Here is a 16,904-nt window from a genome sequence, read left to right as displayed (position 1 = left end):
TATTTTGCCAGAAATTCTACACTGATATGCATTCGCTGAGAGAATTTTGAGACACGAAAAGCTGACTGACTGTAGGAAGATACAAGACGACTTAGACAAACTTTCCAGTTGATGCGATGAATAGCAGCTAGCTCTCAATGTGGAAAAATGTAAGCTAATGCGGATAAATAGGGAGAACAAATCTGTAATGTTCCGATACAGTATTACTAGTGTCCTGATTGACCCAGTCAAGTCGTTTAAATATCTGGGCATAACGTTGCAAAGCGATATGGTATGGAACGAGCGTGTGAGAACTGTGGTAGGGACGGCGAATGGTCGACTTCGGTTTATTGGGAGAATTTTAGGAAAGAGTGGTTCAAATGCAAAGGGGACCGCATATAGGACGCTGGTGCGACCTATTCTTGAGTACTGCCGGAGTGTTTGGATTCCGTACCAGCTCGGATTGAAGGAAGATATCGAAGCAATTCAGAGTCAAGCCGCTAGATTTGTTACCGGTAGATTCGAACAACACGTAAGTGCTTCGGGAACTCAAATGAGAATCTCTGGAGGGAAGGCAACGTTCTTTTCGAGAAACACTATTGAGAAAATTTATAGAAGCAGTGTTTGAAGCTGACTGCCATACGATTCTACTGGCGCCAACATACATTACGCTTTAGCACCACGAAGATAAGATACAACACATTATGGCTCAGATGGATGCACTTAGACAGTCGTTTTTCCCTCGCTCTATCTGCGTGTGGAACAGGAAAGGAAAACACTAGTAGTGGTGAAGGGTACCCTCCGCCACGCACCGTAAGGTAGCTCGGGGAGTATCTACGTAAATGTAGATGTAAATGTATTCTCTCTAGGACGAGAACATGGGAAAATATGATACCCTTGGCAATTATTGTCTAGAGAGATCGTGGGTATAGTGTGCGCTGTGTGGATTGGGTATACAATATTAGAATCGTTCGGAAGTAGGATGGTAACAACAAATATATTTTGATGATTGTGGCCACGTCAAATGGCAGACTAAAGGCCAGCCACAATCAGAATGACGTTGGAATGTCATCCAAAGCGTTGTTTCACATTTATAGAAAATATTCCAGGAAGAAGAAAAAATTCAATTGTAATGTCGACCACGTGCTATCATCTAATGCCAGGATTGTTATCCTGCTCAAGAGTTTGAATATGTGCAACAGATATGATAAATTTCCTCTTTTCATCATCGCTCACATCATTCCATAACGTACGAATTGAGTTTCTACCTCTGTAAGTTTGCAGCAACCACATCAGTGACGCACTGACTCACCAAATTCTCAGGTATACTTGTGCTTGGCGGTTTTAAAGCGTTCATTCGCCGTTGCTTCTGCCAGCAAGCGCTTAGGACAACGTGGCAAGCAATCCATTTGTTTCCACAGTTCGATGGAGTCTGTGACAGTTCAGCGGAGTGACACATGCGCGAAGGTTTATTTATTTAATCGTGTGGCTAGGGCCGCGATGCCTAATCGAGCTTAGAGGAGAGGAATCGGAAACATCTAACCATTGTCCTCTCATGATAGCCCAGGCTAAAAGACGTTCTCACAAGAACTGACGGTTCAAAGTGACAAGACATGCATCTCCTGCAGCCTTATGACAGCAACAACTCATCAGTCATGGAGTGACGGGCTGATTCTGGAATGCAAGTCCGCGCCACTCGTATGTGTTTTCTAATCGAGCGTATTCGTCTGCACCCCCGGAGCAGGTGTGTTTCTCAAAAATATTATTTCTCTCTCTCTCTCTCTCTCACTTTCTCTCGCAATAGTCCGGGTTGCACGAAGTCATACTGTACGTAACATGCACTCGCCAGCCGACCTGACTGGAATGCTGACAATTTGCTTGGTCAGTGCATGTATGTTCGGCCACAGTGCGACGCAGGTAGTAAGCCACTGGCCGCCATCCGCAACGCGCAGTATTAACTTGCGTGACCTCAGGCGCGAATATGTCTCTTTCCTTAACTCACCATGGAGTCTTTCGTTACGACCGTAATTTAGGATATCAGACACAGTGATGATGGGTGCGCGTAGCATGCCTGTTTTGTAATCAGCCTTTGTTAATAAAACTGTTTAAACTTCTTCTCGGTGTTCACGTATTGTCGTACCCCAAGGACCCACCGCTTACAAATCCCGACAAATATTTCGTCTAATTATCATCCGGAGCAACAACACAAACAACCCCCCTTATAGAATTGGTGTCAGAAGTGGGATAATTATGGAAAATCTACAGTCCTGAAGAGGTGCAGCACAACGTGAGTTTCGAGCAGCAGCAGCATGAACATCTTTCGACTACGTGGGACATCCAACGCTGGAATTCAGGTTGGTCGACTCCAGTTTGGCTAGAATACGAAAGGCACTGATGGAATTTTATTGTACATTTGAGTGACTCATTGGCGCTAAATTAGACGAATTGTCAGCATTCCAGACAGGTCGGCTGGCGATGCGTCTTACGTACCGTACGGCTGCGTGCAATCTGTAGACCCTTACAGTGCCAACTCTGCAGTACCGATGGGGAGATTCGGCCAAAAACTGTCAAATGAAAGGTTTGAAAACGGGGCTCCAAATACCACGTAGCAGATATATTTTACGCCACCCAATGGCGTGCTTTCACAAGGTGCTAGAGAAAAAAATTGTTGCTCACGTGATTTTGCGTCTAGATGACGCCATTCCCCTCCACTCAAAGGGAGAAAAAAACTTTAAAAGTAGCTTCCCCATAACTTTCCAAGAGAAAACAGCGATATCGCTACGTGTCTCGATGCACAGTACTGTTTCCAAATTGAGCTATTTAGAGCGTCGCCCCTGCCGTGCTGGTTGACATCCGTAATTCTAAGGACCTGTAGCTGCACACGACCGTCTGGTGCACAGCGACAATACGTCGTGGTCGACAGGGACTACCTGCTGGTGACAGCTTGGGACGCTGCCCTCTCTGCTGGTGGACCTTCCTTTAGAATTCGCTTCATCACTGAGAACATGCCTGTCGCTCACAGACAAGTTTCCAGGCTGCCTGTTCCGTGGCTCATCTATTTCTTCTGCGTATATGTACTGTTCATCTGATAAAGACACGTGCAAATTGTCCAAATGGCTCTGAGTACTATGGGACTTAACTTATGAGGTCATCAGTCTCCTAGAACTTAGTACTACTTAAACCTAACTAACCTAAGGACATCACACACATCCATGCCCGAGGCAGGATTCGAACCTGCCACTGCAGCGGTCGCGCGGTTCCAGACCGTAGCGCCTAGAACCGCTCGGCCGCCCCGGCCGGCAAAGACACGTGCAATTCGACAATCTGATAAGGAGATGAAATTAGATGGTTGTCATCGCCTCAGTTCTCACAATCATTAGAATTACCGATGATTCTAACAAACAGATTTCTATAAATCCGATTAGTTCAAAATGGTTCAAATGGCTCTAAGCACTATGGGACTTAACATCTGAGGTCAGCAGTCACCTAGACTTAGAACTACTTAAACCTAACCAACCTAAGGACATCACACACATCCATGCCCAAGGCAGGATTCGAACCTGCGACACTAGCAGCAGCGCGGTTCCGGACTAAAACGCCTAGAACCACTCGGTCACAGCGGCCGGCCGCTCGAATTAGTCATCACACAGATTTCCATATACCGGACCCACCACATTACCTGAGAGCGCTAATGTGCTGCTTCGTGGACTCGGGTAGGCGCCAGCCCCGGATCGAATCCGCCCAGCGGATTAACGACGACGGTCGGTGTGCTGGCCAGCCTGGATGTGGTTCTTAGGCGGTTTTCCACATACCCCTAGCTGAATACCGGCCTGGTCCCCACGTCCCGCCTCAGTTACATGGCTCGCAGACATCTGAACAATTTCACATTATTCCATGGGTTACACTAGTTGCAGACTAATCTAACATTGGCAAATCCGATTAACCGTGCTGACCCTGCGTACCTGCGGGACAAAGGCACAGGCGAAAGAAAGAAAGAAAAAAGATTTCCATATACCGGTGCTAAAATGCTACAAGAAATGTATCAGCGCAGCCGTCAGCTTACACCTGTCAAACTGTAAAATTCCACTTGCCTATCTCACAACGCGGTTCTAGTGGCAACACTTCTGCGAGTGGCTGGAGCAGGCTCCTGAAATTAACTTCTGCAAGTGACTTACAGAAGTAAACCTGCGCAAGTTTTTGTTCAAATCTAAACACCTCAGAACATGTTAGCAGGCGTTATTTGCAGAAGTTACATGCTAGTGGACGGACGCCTTCCCCTGTATGTGAAAATATCTGCCCACGGTTGCACGGTATTCTGTATTACTACTGACACCACTCATACTAGTTCCACGGTGAACGACGAAATGTTCTGAAACTTCAGGTCAAATGGCTCTGTGTACACTTGTTAGTAGGCAGTATTGATCATGAGTGCTGGCATTCTTCAAACTGGGATTGAACATATACTTCGTCTGTTTGACAGGGTACGATACAAGGTCGGATTGCGAAATACTTTTTTCCCCAGGTGGTGCTGCTGGCAGCTGACATCCTCTGCTTGTTTCCGTCGCCAGCACTGAGTATAACCGTAATAAACTAGCCAAAACCTTCGCTGTCTAGTCCATGGGTGTACGGGCTGCTCTTAATTGTGAAAGTTTGCTTTTAAATTGCGTTTTTCAATATTTGCTTTGATATTTTTGCAACTGAATCATTTTCGCGTAGTACTTACTGCAGGCTTACCGCGAAAATGCAATTCTGTATGTGGTATTGACTTCACACAACTTAATTACGTTTGAGGTATCTTGGGCATTAATAACCGCTCCTTTGTTATTGGATCACTACCGGTTTCGAGGCACTAAAAGCCACATCTTCAGGTGAACATCTGTACAATGATAAATCCAGAAGGAATAATAGCCCTGAGATGTACACTGGTATGATAAATTTTAGGATTTAAACTTTTTAAAAAGAAAACTATTATATGAGAATATCAAAATGTTGGTACTCACATGACTAAAACATTGGAGCGGAAAAGCTCGGAATCTTTTTATCGAACATTCGTTGTCCATCAGTACTAAACACGGCTAAAAGCCGGTATGTCATGGAATAAAACAGCCGAATTCCAATATAGTGGATGGGTCCTAAACAAATCGTACTATAGTGATCCATCGGTAAGGAAAATAGAAATGAAAACTCGGTCAGAATGAGAAACACACAAGTGGCTGCCACAAAATGGTGGGATGTTCTACCTAGACAAATTCGTCAAGTAAATAGATATTAGCGGAAAAGTACAGTCTGAAAAGTTCTTACCGCTTCTTCGATCTATGCGGAACCGCGTACAGGCACGAAAGTAAACAGCTTGCCTGCGCTGATGATGCGCGGTAAAGTGCTCTCCTTCTTTAATGTGTGGCACTGTAGCGAGAAGGAAGCGACTCTGCCTTCTTTCTCTTGTTTCTTTATTCAAAAATGGTTCAAAGGGCTCTGAGCACTATGGGACTCAACATCTTTGGTCATAAATCCCCTAGAACTTAGAACTACTTAAACCTAACTAACCTAAGGACATCACACACACCCATGCCCGAGGCAGGATTCGAACCTGCGACCGTAGCAGTCCCGCGGTTCCGGACTGCAGCGCCAGAACCGCACGGCCACCGCGGCCGGCTTTCTTTATTACTAAGCTGGTGTCTTGCTGCTTCGGTTGTCTCTCGTCGCAGTAATAGCGCTCAGGCGCCACGTTCAATGTACGTTTGTGCTCCTGCTGAAATGGCGTGTATCGGAATGCCAGTTGTTAAAGGTTAACAACGGTTTGTAATATCATCGTTTTAATGAAGAAGACTTTAAAACACGGGTCACAGACTTTCCAATATGGCAGCTCTTGGCTGCGCTTTACAACACCGTCATCACTTTCAACACTCGCTATAGATGCTGCCCACGCACGACACGTGGCGTTCACTGATAATTAGTACCGTTACCTTTAACTTTATATCTTGTTTATCACTTCTATATTTGTGGTCAGTGGTGCATTCTGCTGCTGCCACTGCCTACTCGCGAACGTCCTTTCGGAGCTGCCTCCGGTTACTCGACCGTGCGTTTTGAGTGGCGCCTTCCTACTAACTTCGCATCGTCTTCCCGACGCACAAGAGAGACCACACCTTTCTCTCTCAGCCAATAGGGATACTCCTCTCGTCTCCTGATATAGGTATCAAAAATCTCAGCCAGTGGGCGTCCAGATCGCTGTTGCCAGGCGGATCTGACGTCACGTTTGTGGGCAGTGTGACGGAAGTTTGTCTCGGAACACTTTCTCCCGAATATCATGTCCATTATAATTATCCGGGCTGTTATGCCGTGGTCGGTTGATGAATTCTGTGTCAGTAGCGAGCCAGTGGGTGTCTTGGACCTTCCATCGGGTTACAGACCCCCTTGAAGATGTCCTCCGCAGACGGGGACGAAACGTTGGGAATTGACATAGAATTCATCAACCGACCACGGCATAACAGCCCGGATAATTATAATGGTCATGACATATCCGGCCGTGAAAGTCTACATTTTTTCTCCCGAATAGTCGGATCTTGTCCCTAATAAGGTTGCACAACATTGCCTCTTAAGTTATTCTCGTTAACGCTCCTTTCTGACGCATAATTGTCACATGGACAAGCATCCTGGCTGCTACAGAGCATTCTCGAGCGTTTAGGTCTCGCAAAGGTTCATAAATGTGCATAATAATTAGCATAAACATGTGAAGGGAATGCACGTATGCATTACAGCGGGCTCGACCGAATGATTGGTAGTCTTTTGTGCATTGCGCGAATGATGAATGAGAAAAAGGAATATTGGGATAAAAAGACCAAAACCTTTTGAAAAATAATCTGTAGAACGACAATATGATAGTGACAGCTGACATTTTTCGTTAATAACGCTTGTAAGTTGTGCTAAAACTAGAGTTGCGGCACTTCTGTGTTCTCACGGTGGCCCTACATGATATTCGGCAAGTGTACCAGTTTGTTTGGCTCTTCAGTGTAAAACAGTCCACCCCCGGTAGCTGAGTGGTCAGCGCGACAGAATTTCAATCCTCAGAGCAGGGGTTCGATTACAGGCTGGGTCAGAGATTTTCTCTGCCCAGGGACTGGGTGTTGTGTTGCCCTTATCATCATAATTTCATCCCCATCGACGCGCAAGTCGCCGAAGTGGTGTCAAATCGAAAGACTTGCTCCAGGGGAACGGTCTTCTCGACGGGAGGCCATAGTCACAAGACATTTATTTATTTAGTGTACCGGGTGATCAAAAAGTCAGTATAAATTTCAAAACTTAATAAACGACGGAATAACGTAGATAGAGAGGTAAAAATTGACAGACATGCTTGGAATGACATGGGGTTTTATTAGAACAAAAACAAAAAAACACACCATATTCCTAGATGCGTGAAAGGTCACTTGAGCGCGTCGTTTGGTGATGATCGTGTGCTCAGTCGCCACTTTTGTCATGCTTGGCCTCCCAGGTCCCCAGACCTCAGTCCGTGCGATTATTGGCTTTGGGGTTACCTGAAGTCGCAAGTGTATCGTGATCGACCGACATCTCTAGGGATGCTGAAAGACAACGTCCGACGGCAATGCCTCATCATAGCTCCGGACATGCTTTACAGTGCTGTTCACAACATTATTCCTCGACTACAGCTATTGTTGAGGAATGATGGTGGACATATTGAGCCTTTCCTGTAAAGAACATCATCTTTGCTTTGTCTTACTTTGTTATGCTAATTATTGCTATTCCGATCAGATGAAGCGCCATCTGTTGGACATTTTTTGAACGTTTGTATTTTTTTGGTTATAATAAAACCCCATGTCATTCGAAGCATGTGTGTCAATTTGTACCTCTCTATCTACATTATACCGTATTTATTCAGTTTTCAAATTTATACTGACTTTTTGATCACCCGGTATAACCACGCGGTATATAAGAGGGCGCTTTTCTTAAATTGAGGGCATATTTGGATTTCTTTTCATAGATGTAACATTTTCAGCCTTCCTTGCTGCGACCTGTCCTCTCGCTATCTGCCCCTCCCCCCGCCCATTTTCCTTCTCTCTGTGTCACGCTCTCGTTTCGTCTCTTTCGCATTTGTTACGCTACTCTTTGTCCGCCCGTGATTCCTGTCGCTTCGACTGGCACTCGATAGAAGACTGACAGCGCGACAAGAGCGGCCCTCAGGCGAATCAGACAAACGGCGGCTCTCGGCCGCTGCGGGAATGTGGAGGCTGTGCGTACGAGTGCATGTGTGTGTATTTGTGTGTGTGCGCGCACCAGTGAGTGCGGCAGAGACAGGCTCCGCACCCGAGCCGGCAATCGGGCCCCAGGGCTGCCATATAAACTGCCATTGTTACGGATAAGCTAATTAATTCTCCGGGCGGCCATTTTTCATGCGGTGCCCGCCGTAGCACCACATCAAATTAGCCAGCGCGTTAATACACTTAGGCCCGCCCGCGTCGGCTCTCGCGTCTCCACCGCACGCGCCGAGTCCGGCGGGGGCGGCAGCGGGGGCGGCGCTGCAGTGGGGGCGGCAATTGAATTAAGTTCTCGTTTGGACCGGTGACAATGATTGAGGGCGCTGCGGCGGCGCTGTTCCAAGGAGGGTGGCGCATGTGCTCACTCCCCACCCCCCACCCGGTAGGCAGGCAAGCACTCATTTGATTCCGGAATCTGCGGGAGGCGGCAGGGCCCGTGCCTACCGCTAAGCGCTTAGCGACCTGCTGAACACACTCCGTACCTGCTTGCCGGTCTGAAGACGCCTCGTGGGACTGCACAGTGGGTGATATGGCATATCGTTAGCAGCAGTTTGTCAGTTCATCGTACTGTCTACATCCGCACTCCGTCGGGGTTGCCGGTCTGTAGCCTTTCCGGAGTTATTACGTTGCTGCGTAAGTTCGTAGCGTTTCTTCGTAAGTTTTAATAAACACAACAGATACACTTAACAGAGACTTTAATCATCAACAGTATATTTTCCTTCACTGTTTACAACAATATGCCAACACTGGGATAATTTTTCGATAACGCGCCTGTAGAAAGCATGTGCTTTTGAGGCGAAGGACTCTTCGAGGCATGTTCGGATCGCATCCAGAAAGGAAGTTCCCTGAATATTGTTCTATAGAGAGCGGAAGAGGTGAAAATCTGAGGGCGCAGGATCAGGTGAATGAGGTGTGTGCGGAAATGACCAACCCAACTTTTGTGTATCGTTTGTTGTCAACCTAGCAGAAAGCGGGCAGTCGTTATCGTGGATTAGTAGCACTTCACGCAGTCTTCCTGGTCGTTCAAAAATGGTTCAAATGGCTCTGAGCACTATGCGACTTAACTTCTGAGGACATCAGTCGCCTAGAACTCAGAACTAATTAAACCTAACTAACCGAAGGACGTCACACACATCCATGCCGGAGGCTGGATTCGAACCTGCGATCATAGCGGTCGCTCGGCTCCAGACTGTAGCGCCTAGAACCGCACGGCCACTCCGGCCAGCTTTTAACATTTTTAAATGTTCGGATAATAAGTTACCGTCTCTTTATCTAAGAATAGATGATGAATGCAGCTAGCCGCTATCTCTGTGTAATGTCTTGTCTATATGGACGTGTATCTGTTGCCTTTAAGATCCCTTCACCTTCACACATAAATCTATACAGTAAAGTAAGGCCCTCCCCGTTTTTGGCTGATCCGTGATAAGACAGGCGAAAAATTAGACTAATGGAGGATTATTAGTATTATCTCTATTTTCATTCGCTCTCTCTCTCTCTCTTTCTCTCCTTTATCTATGTACAGTTTTTAATATAATATTTCATTACGTGAAATCAGCCAAATAGGATATTTGGTGGAGTCCTTCGTCTTGGTAATCAGCGGCTGGCTTGCTGTAAGAGATCTTTACATTTATTATTACGGTTAAACACTGCAGTCAGTCGGGAGAATCAATCGTTTGGACAATTTGTTCCTTTTACGAAAGATTGCGAATTCCAGATGTGTACGGAGCCTTTTTGGACGATTTAACACAGACTCAGTGATTGCAGGCTCTCTTCGACACAGCTGAAACTTCCCCACTAATTACAGGGCCAACGTGATCATCAAATGATTCAGAAAAAACTCATTCGTTCATTCACTCCAGAACAAAAAAGTCACAAACCTTATTTATGGATGAAATTGTGTATTAAATCCATCTCCATTACATGTCCAGATCTCCGGTGATTCCACGCCTTAATTATTTTCCGTTTACAGTCTCTTTCTCTTCAAACAAACCGCTAGCGGCACAAATGTTAATTGGCTCGCTTTAGCGAGAAGAAAGGCAGAATATGTATCTCTCAGAAACACGTCAATCCCTCAACAGATACTCCAGAAGCTGTCCTAGTTACCACTCTAACAACCATGGAGAATGCATATATGCATCTCTGTTACTTCAAAGAATAAACGCACTAGAAACTACTTTGGTGTCGTCGAGCTGTCGCCGCATATATTACGAGAAAATCAGATCAGATAACTTTTCCAAAGTGAATGAATGTGGATGGTTTGATTGAAAATGATTAATTGGTGCGTGGTAGAGGGTATTTGCTGTGGGGACATTACAATGCCCCTCGCAGCGAGGGAAGTTGTGAGCCTATTTTGATTTACCGAACACACTTCGCGAGCTATCTATTAGTGTGGGTAACCCAGAAGTGATGAGTGTCAGTCCTCCGACTGAAAAAAAAAATTATGTTTAAGAAAGACGAAGAAAAGAATCATTGAAAACAGAAGAAATGAAGAGACAGGTACCGCGGCTGTATTGCTTTTACGTGCATCAAGGTGTTATGTCTGCTGTGCACAACCAATGTAGATGATCTTTCATGAAACTGTTATCAGGGTCTACCCATTCGGGAACTTTCTTAAGCAGGGAAACCTTGGAAAACCTCTTAAGCCTAGACCCCCAGCGTACGGTACATAGAAGATAGGATAGCCTACAGAACAGAAAAAATGATTTTGAAATTGATCTCTAAAGGAAAGATAGGGATCGATTTATATAACGATTTGGAGAAGAGTGATCTGTGCCTCTAGCTAAAAAAAATTTTACAATCAACAACTCGAGTTTGTTTTTTACAATCTTGTTCCCAGGACAATGTCTTGCGGTGCTGAAACTCCCCCGGATCTTGCATGTCCCCGACGTCCACATTTATAGTCGGTCTTCTACGCAGCCCACAATGGGAAGAGTAGAAGGGACAGGGATACCAGATTTTACATGCAACATTCATTCCAGAAGAATTAGCAATGACCGAAAGGGAAACTCTTCCTGTAAAAGAACTGGTTAGGTTGCACCGTCCAAGATTCTCCTTTTTGAAAACAAAATCCCTATGGCTTCATGCATCCTTTTTCTTACGATGTACTGCAAGGAATTTAGCCATTGACTTAAGGTTCCCATTTATCGATTGACTAATGCTGTTGCCGAAAACATCATAATATTTACTCTAGTTTGAATTTTCTTTTGGACTTCGCATCACCATTTGTGCTTATAACTCCAAAAATTCTGACACATTTTCTGTCAATGATTTATTCTTCGTAATTTAAAGGATTCATGCAGCTTGCAGTAGATTTTGGATTCAAATCATCGAATAATGGAAAGTGTGGTTTATTTTATACAAAGACATAATCCATCATTTCCTTGAAAAGTCGTATCATTTATCTATACTCATAAAAATTTTATCCTAAATACATATATTTCTCCGCTTGATTGCTGTAATGTAAAAGTTATTAGTAGTGAGGAATGTGGATTCACTTCTTTCATTTATTCTCTGATTCATCCGGCATTCATACATGCACATATATGGAAATGGATTTTCAAACAAAATTCCAAAGTGAACAAGACCCATTAAATAACTACTAATTCTATGAATATTACTTTCTTTTGACATTCAACAATAAATCAAGAACTCTTAACGTCTAATTATGATACTTTATTGAAGTTCAACATCAATCAGTTTCCCCTCGCGTTTAATGCGAGTCTCTTACAAAGCATATCTGTGTCGTCTATATCGATTCTAACTCTCGCGCCGACGTCAATTGTTTTGCGCGGTAAATTATCTTTGCGGCGTTAACCGTCACTCATGATTCACTACTTAATCGCAAAACTTCACTTCACACCTTTACACATCTAAGCGTGCACTTGAAATTATATATGAACATTCACTGGGAACCTCTGTTGATTATGCAGCGTCATTTTCGGGAAATATTTCTTTCTTCTTGAAGGTCATTCAGATCCTTTATAATTCTTGATGACATTAGCAATGCTAAAGTTCTATGTTTACCCAAACACAGGTGAAGCCTATCTCCACTATCTTCTTTGCAGCACTCGATAGTAATAGTTAGTCACTATTTCTACAATCTGTGTCACTGATTAATTATTTCAGTTTAAAGTTTTCGAACACTAAACACACACAGTTTATTGTTATGTTTTTACGAGCGTTCATCTGTGTCACTCGCAACACCATTCCTCCCTATCTTCTAACCTTCATTAAATTTTTTCAAGTCGTTATGGGAAAATAACCCTTTAATTTTGTTAGATCCCGGGTATGCTAACAGATAAGCCCCAGGGTTCCGAATTTATAGAATGATGTATGGGCCAGTATATAATAACTCCCATTTCTTTGTACTCTTCTTTATTAAGGATGATTTGGTATGTCTTTTGACCAGTACCTTCTCTCCGACGTGGTACGCCTGTACCCTCTTGATTAATTTGTCATATTGTTGTTTTCTCTGATCAGCGTTTTGCGTCATATTTATGATGGCTTGTATTATTTTTTTCTTCCCAAGGCATCTCCGTTTCCTGAGTTTTGGGCATATATGCAGTCCAGAAGTTTTCTTCTTTTGCCTCGAACATCAATTCATGAGATGTATATCCAGTGGAGGAGTGGGGCATGTTGTTATATATCTGCTCAAATTCTTCCACGTAATTTGCCCACGCAGTCTGCTTATTATGGCAATAGGTCCTCATAAATCGATTGAACTCTCTAAAAATTCTCTCAACCAAATTGCCTTGTGGGTGGTAAAATGATGTTAGTATGTGTTTCACACCGACTTGAGACAAAGCCTGTTTCCATCGGAGTCCCGTGAATATCTTAGCATTGTCTGTTATTATGGCCTTAGGTATACCAACATGTGGAAGATAATCCCTTGTCAATCTTAATACAATTACTTCGGTTGTAGCCGCCTTTATCGGGTATAGCTTTACGTATTTCGTACACACATCGAGAAATGCCAATTCATATCTAACACCTCCTCTTGAAGTAGGTAACGGTCTACACAGATCGCACGAAATTAATTCTTTTGGTTCTCGGACTAATATAGAGCATAATGGGTTCTTACTCCCTTTTGAATCCGGCTTTGCTTTTTGACAGATTATGCATTTCTTCAAGACCTCATGCACTCTGCGCTTTATGTTGGGAAAATAACAGTACACACTTATCTTGTCTGCACATTTTGTCGCATCGAAATGTCCCCAGGTTAAATGGGTGAACCATACGAGTTTCTCTATTTGCGCCTCAGGTGTACAAGCACACCAACGGACTTTGTTGGGCCTTCCACAGCGGAAAAATAATACGCCATTTACCAGCTTGTAATAATTTGCCATCTGATTCGAAGGTTGCTGTTGTAACCTTTGAATGACACTTCCACATTGAGCACCTCTTTTCTGTAACTGTGCCATATGCGCACACAAATTGACGTAATACATCTTATATGGATTTTCCTGCAGCAGCAAAACAGGGAATTCTGGGTTATTATTTACTTCAATCTCTTTGGTCAAACCCTGTGGTGACCTTGATAGAGCGTCAGCAATAATGTTCTGCTGTCCTGAGACATGCACGACCTTAAATTGGTATTGTTGCAGAGCGAGAGTCCATCTAGCCAGTCTGGGGTGTAACAGTTTACACGTTTGTAAAAACGTTAATGATTGATGATCGCAATATACTATAGTCTTTGACCCATATAGATAATAATGAAATTTTTTAAATCTCCAGATGACCGCAAGAGCCTCTAATTCTGTCGTCGTGTAAGTTCGTTCACAGTTGGACAAAACACGACTAGCAAACGCAATAGGACAGAAGGTGAGTTGTCCATTTATCTTGCGTACTTGGAAAAGGCACGCTCCAATACCCACATTCGACGAATCTGTTGACAAGTAAAATTCTTCTTGCATGTCCGGATGGTACAAAAGCGGTGCATTTACTAATTGCTTCTTTATCTCTTCGAATGCTTCCTGACACTCTAATGTCCAGTGCCAGGGCACATCCTTCTTCAACAGACTATTTAGAGCTGCTGCGTTCATCGCCTGATTTGTTATGAATCTTCTAAAAAATGAGGCAAGGCCCATAAACCCTTTTAATTGCCTCCTATTCCTGGGTGTTGGAAACTTACTAATTGCAATTAGCTTCTCCTTGGTTGGTAAAATTCCCTTTGCGTCAGTTATATGCCCCAGGAACTTGATTCTGTTTACTGTAAAATGGGATTTCTGTAGGTTAGCAGTTATTCCCGTGGTTTTGAACACGTCCAACACTCGGTTCAGTAAGGTAATATGCTCCTCCCAAGTTTTCGATGCAATAAGCAAATCATCAACAAACACTGTTATCCTGCTTCTGAGTTCTGGGCCTAGTGCATAATCTAGAGCTGCTATAAAGATTCCAGCACTAATGTTGAGTCCGAAAGGAACTACGGTAAATTGGTAACTTCTTCCGGAATAAATGAAAGCCGTACACTTCCTTGATGACTCATCCAGCTTGACTTGCCAATAAGAGCTCCTCAAATCAATGCTCGTCAAATATTGGGATTCCTAGAACCGTTGTATAAGTTCGTCTATGTTTTCCGGATGTGTTCTCACTGGAATTATGATTTTATTTATTTCTCTGGCGTCGAGTACCAGTCTAACAGTCCCATTTGCTTTTGGCACGACTAACAATGCGGAGCAGTATGGGCTTGTAGAGGGTTCGATCAAACCCCATTTCAACATGCGATCTATTTCCTTTTGAACTTGAGCCTTTAACCTCTAGGGAACAGGATAGAAAGTTCTACAATACGTTTCGTGCGGCTTAACATAGAGATGGCATATGTATCCCTTAATAACTCCTGGCCTTTTATCAAAAACATTTTCATACGTTAATAATAATTCATTGAGCTGCTTCTTCCGATCTTTGATAATGAAGTCGGATTCATTTAACTTTTCAAACACTAATTGACCGAAATCGTCTTTGACTTGGAACTCATTAATTACGTGCTCTTTAGAATTTTGGGCCGTCCTGATTACTTGTACACTGATCCCACAATTATATTTTCTCGTAAGGCTTTTTTTTTCAACAACTCCAACTCAATTTCTTGTTTATTAACATTCAAACAAATTTTTCCTGTTTTAAAATCTATTCTGCATCCGTATTGACGTAGGCTGTCGACTCCGATAATGCAATCTACCACCAAATTTTTCACAACAAGGAATGTGCTTAATATTGCAACATTTCCGAATTCCACACCAAGAAGTGACTGCACCTTTACATTAGCCGATCGAGCCCCAACAGCGCCTATTATTCTGCAATTCTGAACTGTAAAAACTGGTACTCGTCTTATATTTCTGATCCTGTTGAATAGTGCCTCCGAAATAACATTTGTGGTTGCAGCTGTGTCTAAAACCGCCACTATAGGTACCGTCTCCACAATGACTTGCACTTCAGCTACTGCCACCTGTTCCTTATCCTCATCTTGTGGTTCTAAGTCCTCGGTCAGTTCATCTGCCAGTAATCGTCCATCATTATGCGTTAGCATGGGTACACATATCCTGTTGCCCCTCAACCAATTGTTGACCGCTCCTCCGGGGCACGAGTGGGTCCTTACAAGTTTGTTGGATTTTGATTCGTCTGTTGGTTGACATCATCCGTCACTTCGGTAATTACCGGTTGATTCGTAGATGTCCGTCCCCACTGATGTTGGCTATTTGAATTCATTCCTCCCGGTTGATTCCACTTTCTATTATTGTTATTATTCCAGGCTTGGGGTCTGAAATTTCTTTCGTTCCCCCACTCGTGGTTGTATCTTTTCCCGTTCCTGTTGTTCCTTGAATAGCCCCTCGCAAGACCATTGCCGGGATTACTATTGAGATTTTGAGGGGTTCCTCCATTATTTAACGATCTCTGTTCATTCCTTCCAAGTGTCGATTGATCGCCATTGGTATAACCCATACTTCCACCTTGCCTACCGTTTGGCGGAGGTTCTATCGCCCTATATTGGAATATGTTATCACGGGCTTTCTGGTTGTTCTCTTCGATAATATCTATATGGTCTAACGTCGTGAGGAACGACTCCAAGTCTTTGTCGTTGCCGTAAATCAATTGATTCCGGATGCTAGTTGGTAGTCTTGCCTTAAGTATGTTTATTATGTCTGGCAAGGGCATAGGTCTGTCCCAGTATCTCGTTTTATTTATATATTTTTCGAAATACCTTCTAAGGCTTCCTTTCGAAAAGGAGAAATGCTCTGGGTAGAGCACCTCCTGCCTTAGGCGTTCCTGTACCCCTTCTGACCAGAACTTTGCTAAAAACGCCTTCTCAAAATCGTCATGTGTCGGGCAAACAGAAGTCATGTCCGAGGCCCAGATCGCCCCCGAACCTTGTGTATATACTGTAACAAAACTGATCTTCTGCCACTCCGACCAATTTCTGGATAGCACTCCTCTGAAACTTCGAATAAAAACAATTGGATGGACCCCCATTTTGTCAGGGTTAAAAATCTGGAATTGCCGATGCTTTATCATTTTTTCTCCGGCATGGCAAAGGCTTTCGTAATCTCCGTTAGATAAGAATTTACGCGAACAACCAGCTTGCGGCAATTTAATGTTTGAATTACTTGCACAAGTCGGTATTGTGTGCGAATGGACAGTAACTGGCTCTATAGTCGCTGCCAACTT

Source organism: Schistocerca cancellata, chromosome 3 (assembly GCF_023864275.1).
Source record: "Schistocerca cancellata isolate TAMUIC-IGC-003103 chromosome 3, iqSchCanc2.1, whole genome shotgun sequence".
NCBI lineage: Eukaryota > Metazoa > Arthropoda > Insecta > Orthoptera > Acrididae > Schistocerca > Schistocerca cancellata.
Note: the sequence above shows the minus strand (reverse complement) of the source record.